Here is a 5,830-nt window from a genome sequence, read left to right as displayed (position 1 = left end):
TGTTGTGGGTGTGTGGTGGAGCATGTAGGTGGGCGGTGCGTGCCGTGTTGGTGTCCAAGTGTGTTTGTGAGCCGACCAGGATGTTGTCCGGCATGGGAGACTGTCCATTCGTCCTCCCTTGTGCGTGTGGAAGTGTCCTTAATGTAGGAGAATTGTAAGAGCGTGTGATGATCGTTTTCTAAAAGGTCTTTTAGACTTTTTTTTTTTTCCAGTTTCTGTTTGTCTGTCCCTCCATCCCTGCTTGTGCTTCCTACATCTTCCGTGTGAGAAGGTTGAGGGAAGGTCGATGTCCCCGCTGGCTGTTGGCTGTGATGGAAGAGGTCAGGTGGGTGCTGTTGTAGTGTCCTTGGTGCAGTAGGTTTTGATGTGGGAGGGAGGGAGGGAGGGAGGAAGGGAGGAAGGAAGGGGAGCAGAGAAAGATGGATGTGAGAGATTGTTGAATTGTCATTGTTAATTTTATAGACTTATGTTGAGTGTTGCATGTGTTTGTTTTTAAGTGTTGTAGGTGGGAGCTCTCAGGCCAATGAAGGTCCTGTGTGTTTGTGTGAGTCTGTGTGGGGTCCTCCTGCAATGGTGGGTGTGAGGAAGATGGGTGTGGGTCCGTGTCTGCTGTGATCCTTGGTCATGTGGTGTTTTTCTGGTCGTCCTCTGGTCCCATTGTTTGCACAGGACTCCTGTGGGCAGTTGTTGGAGGGAGCCGTGGCGGACCGGTGGAGGTGGTGGTGAGTTGTGACAGCCTTGTGTCGGGTTCTGTGCAGGTATGGGAGGCTCCCTCCGGACAGTTTGTGGTGTGGTTTGGGTTCCTTCCCACTGTGTGTGGTGAAGGCTGCCTTGGAAATGTTTTTTGCTTGTTTTTTTTTTCAGGGCAAGTCATTTATGGAAGGTGTAAGTTCTTTTTCTCCATCCATGGGAGGTCGTTGTTGTTTGGAGCTTCCCTGTGTGGTGACCCAGCGTGTCCTTGGGCGGATGTCTTTCTGCCGTGAAGAGGTAAGAAGGTGTTATGCTTCAGAAGGGTGAGAGTCCGGTTCAAGTGACATGAGGTGCAGAGAGCAGGAGCGTTTGCTGAGATGGCCATGTCCTGTTGTTAGAAGGGTTGAGCGTCATGCTCTGTGTGGAAGGATTTTAGTGAACGAGCAAGAGAAAGAGTGAAAGGTGAGCCCATGAGGATGTGTTTTGTCTTTTTCTCAGAAAGGCTGTGTCCTGTAGTGTTGAGTGATTCCAATACCGTCTATGTGTTTGTTGATGTGCATGTGTCCCATGTAGACCTGGTTAAGCATTGCCCTTCTCTTTGTGGAGGTGAAAAGGAAGAAGGTACGTGTCTATGTTGGATGTCCCATAGGAGGTTTACATGGCGGTTTGTTTAGAGTCTGTGCGGATTGTTGCCTTTGCGTGTGGTACTGACTTGTATCCTGTGTGTGGAGTGTTTTAAGGGATAGAGAAACTGGGGTCCGGATAACCATGTAGTTTCTCAAGTTTTGCAATATGCCCTGAAAGTCAGGCATCCTGGAAGGTTCTTTTGTGTTTCTTGAGTTGGGACAGTTAGGATTCCTGTGTGTGTGTGTGTGTGTGTGTGTGTGTGTGTTTGTATGCATGTATGTATGTATGTATGTATGTGTGATGTTTCACCTGGTGGCACTGACGTTGTGTGAAACGGCCAAGCCATTTAGTATTTGTAAAGAAGAATGGAATGTTCTGCTTGGATCCCTTCGGTTCCTCTCTGTTGAGCTGGTCCATGAGGAAGATGGTGTGCATTTTGATGTTTGATGAGTGTGGTCCAGCCTCTAGAGTGTGTTGTCCACCTTCCGGGTGAGAGTGGGTTTGGTCACCGCTGGAAGGTCCTGCGTTCCTGTCTGTTAGGCATAGGCGGTGTTTTTTGTGCTTTGTTCCCTGGGTCATGACAGGTCTAGTCAGTGGATGGTGTTTGGAAGTGAAAGCAAAGATAAATGTTGTGTGGCATGCAAATGTGCAAGAAAGCGCTGCCTGGATGGGTTGTATTTTCAGTGGACTGTCCCTGTGCCTGTGTTGCCTGTGAGTCCTAGGAGCCTGTTTCCTTTGGCAGTATTTTGGAAGCACAGGTCAGCGTCTGAAATGTGGTGTGTATATGGGTCATTCCAAGGCAGGTTTTCACGTAGGCAGTTCCAAAAGCAAAAGTATGCACATGGCATGTTGTGAATTTGCTCTTGGACCAGGGATTGTGAAAGGCTGTCGTGTTTTGCAGGGGTTCTGGTCACATGGTGCATGAGGGCAAGGGAGTTTCGGATGGGCAATGAAGGAGCAAGGACGGTGCCGGATGTGAAAGGTGTTTGGGTGAAAGGTGTTTGGGTGACGTAGGCTTGGGTAGGGGCCCTTGCAAGTAAGCGTTTGTGATATTTTTTCCTCAGCATTCTTGTTTATTGTTGAGTGTTGGGTGGTTGAGTGAAGGAGTCCTATGTTGGAGTGAGAGCAAGTGTGTGTGAGGAAGGGAGGGTCAGGCCATGTGAAGAGTGCTTTTAGTGCCTGGAAGTAGGGGAGCCACCTCAGGCTATTTTTCTTGCTTGAGTTAGAAATGAGCATTTTCTGCTCCTAGTCATGCCATCTAGCTTTAAATTTTTTTGTAGAAGTGGGGCATCCACATGTGTTTTTTGTCTGTGTTGTTGTCTTTAGCATCCCTGTTTTCTATTGAACAAGACAAAGTGCCTTTTTGAGCGTCCCAAGAAATGTTAATGTAGGTTTTTTGCAGAGCATGCATTTTCTGTGATGGTTCTTTTGAGTGGTGCATGCCTGTCGTCCTTCTGTGGTGTGTGAACGGTGAGCTGTGCATGACTGTTCCCTTGTGAAAGCCGCAGCAGTTGTTGAGCTCCCAGCTTTTGGGGGAGCCCGGTGTACTGCGATGACCGCCACGTGGAAGTGTCTGGGGATGCGTGTTGCACGCATGTTCCCGAATGAAATAAACTGGATTGATCCAGATGTCATTGTTCAGATGGCTTTATGTTGGCATGGTTTTTTCTGCCAGTCTTCCATGCACATCCTTTCTGAAAATGCACATGGTGTGTTCTAAGGGAGTGTCATCCATGGGTATTCTTATGGACCTTGTGCAGAATGCCTTTGAAAGAGGGCCATGTGCATGGAAAAGTAGGGAGTGTGAGAGGCTGAATGGAATGGAGCGATTTTGGTGACATGTATCGTTGCAGGTTTTTCAATGAAACTATATATTCTGGATTGTTTTACAGAGAGGAACGGAGAGGGAGAGGTGTGGGATGCAGAGCTTGAGACATGGATCAGCTGCCCCTTTCACAGCTTGTAGTTGGGAAGGATGTGCCTATCTCCAAGGTACCCATCTTTGGCTGTCATGGAACCTGGGATAGTTGATGGTGCAGGGTGACGGTCTGTCCAGCGATCCAAAGCGGTTTGTGCCCATGGCAGCGTTTGAAGTGGCACAGGAATGTTTTTGAACTTGTGGAGTGATTTGGAGATGAAATCAAGATTTGTTGGTTTTGGGAATTGTAAGGTAGCAAAGGATGCATGTTGATTTTTAAAGGATGGATGTCCATTGCAGTCGTGGAATTGTGTAGCTTAGAGAAACTGAGAGAATGAATAGAGGCATGACGGATGAGTGTATAGCTGAGGGAGTCTTTCATGGGTCATGGCCTGAAGAAATTTTTCCTTGTCCAGTTTTTCCTTCTTGTTGACTGTGGTGTCCTGTGTACTGAAAAGTCTTGTGTTTATCAACGGGTGCGGTGCATGTCCCCATGCTGTAGGTGTGATGTGTGTGCCTGTTTGTGTCCTATGCGTGAGATGAGGCAAGATCATCCATAGATGTGGTTTTCTTCCAAGGACCAGTTTTTCTTTCTCCCTTGCCCTTGTGTTGTGCCGTCAAGGTGCATGGGAAGCCATCATCTTGAGCTTTGAAAGAAAAGATAGATGCTCCTATAATATGTTATCTTTTCCCATGAAAAAATATTTTTTATGGGATATATTGTTGATTGAAAGTGTTTTGGTGGCATGACATGTGGACTAGATGGAAAGATTGTGGAGGAGGAGGAGGAGGAGGAGGAGGAGGAGGAGGATGCGGCAGGCGAGTGCCCCACATCTGTGGTTTTGGAATGTGAGGAGGTCCTATTGTCTAGGAATTCATGTGAGCAGTGGCTTCCACACATTCTTTTTGTCAGATTTGTGTTATTTTGAGTCTGCTATGTCTTTTTTTTAGGGGTGCCTGCCTGCCGTTCCCATGTCTGTTCTCCACTGTTGCAAGCAGTGTCAGGGCCAGTTGGAAAGTGTGTTGTTGGAGCCATGCATGGCACCGCACCGAGGGTCTGTCTCTGTCTGTGTGTCCACTCGTGCCTGGTTATAGCCACCTGCAGGTAAGGCTGTTGTTTGTTCTCACATGATGGTCAGGTAAGGGCAGAGTGTTTCTGTCATCTTGCAGAAAACATGGATGTAGAAGACAGCATGTCTGTGTTGCCTGGGTTCCTTTCCTGCTGTTGTGGCTTGTGGGTTTTGGATGTAGAGTCACAGTGAGAGGTTGACCCAGAGGAGCTATGGATAGCATGAAAGTTGAATAGAATAGACATTGTTGGAAAGCGAATGGATTGGGGACCCAGTGTTCTTGTTGTCTTTGTGACTTGAGAAGGATATGCCTCAGTTGGGCCTAGAGTCTCCCAGAAGATGTATGAAGCAAGATGTGTAGGAGATGGCACCTTAGTAGGAAACAATCATGGGCAGATGGGTAATGGGGATGGGTGCTGTTGCCACCGTCATGGAAAGTTTGCAGAGACTGACATTTGGGTATGTAGGTTCGTGTTTTCCCAAAGTCTGTTGCTGAGCCGTGAAAAGCCATCGTCCCTGCAAGCAGCCCAGCCTAGGCAGCCTTGAAGTGTGCCACATTATCGTAGTAAGTGAAGTCCATTCCAAAGGGATCATCGTCTTGCAGAAGAGTTCCTTGTTGCACCCAGGATCTAAAAGCAGGTTGAAGTGTTGTCGTCCATGTTGAAGTCCATGGCAGTAATATTTGATAACTTGTAGGGGTATAGAGTAGGCTGTAGTGTTTGGGGTATCCCTGAGGTCTGTATTTCTTCGGAGCCTCCTGAAGTCCATGTGTTCGGTGGGTGGGTGGGTGGTTGAGTGAGTGAGTGAGTGAGTGAGTGTGTGAGTGAGTGGGCTGCTGGTTTGGGTAGGGGTAAGGAATGGGTTTTCTGTGGTTGAAGTCCTGTTAACATGCTGTGTATGGATTCCAGTAATAGACATTTTTTCTAGGTCTGTGTGCCTTTCTTGGTGGCCATGTCGTCAGAACTGAGGTTGCTGTTTTTCTGGAGGGATCTGTGCCTTGTTTTGGAGGGGCCTGTGCCCCTGCCCTCACCTGGCCAGTGTGGAACGACGTGTCTTGTGCTTGTGATGCCCCAGTGTCCCCTCATGGTGTGGCTTCTTAGAGAAGGGAAGCTGTGAGTGTGTGTGCTCACCCCCATGTATCTGTGTAGTTTGTGCCTGTGGGGAGCTGACATGTCTCCCATAGGATCTGTGAGCACTGTGTCGTTTGTGAGTGAATCGTGTGGTTTCCTATGTTGTTAGTGTGCATATGAGCGTACACACACACACACACACACACACACACACACATACACACAGTGTATTGGTTGGGTGGGCTCTGAGCATCATTGTTGTTTTATTTCAAGGATAGAAGAGGGAGACATAGAAGACAGAGACCGGGAGAGCATTGTCTGGGGCCCATGGAGTTGGGTGCTTATAGTATTTCTTTTTAAGTGTGGGTCCTGAGTCCACATGGAGGGGTTGGTCGGCTCCTATTGTGTGTTGCTGTTTCTGAGCCCTTGAATAGTAAGCAGCACACTTTCCCCTG

This window comes from Myotis brandtii, unplaced genomic scaffold (assembly GCF_000412655.1).
Source record: "Myotis brandtii unplaced genomic scaffold, ASM41265v1 scaffold657, whole genome shotgun sequence".
Lineage (NCBI taxonomy): Eukaryota > Metazoa > Chordata > Mammalia > Chiroptera > Vespertilionidae > Myotis > Myotis brandtii.
This window is presented reverse-complemented; position numbering follows the sequence as displayed.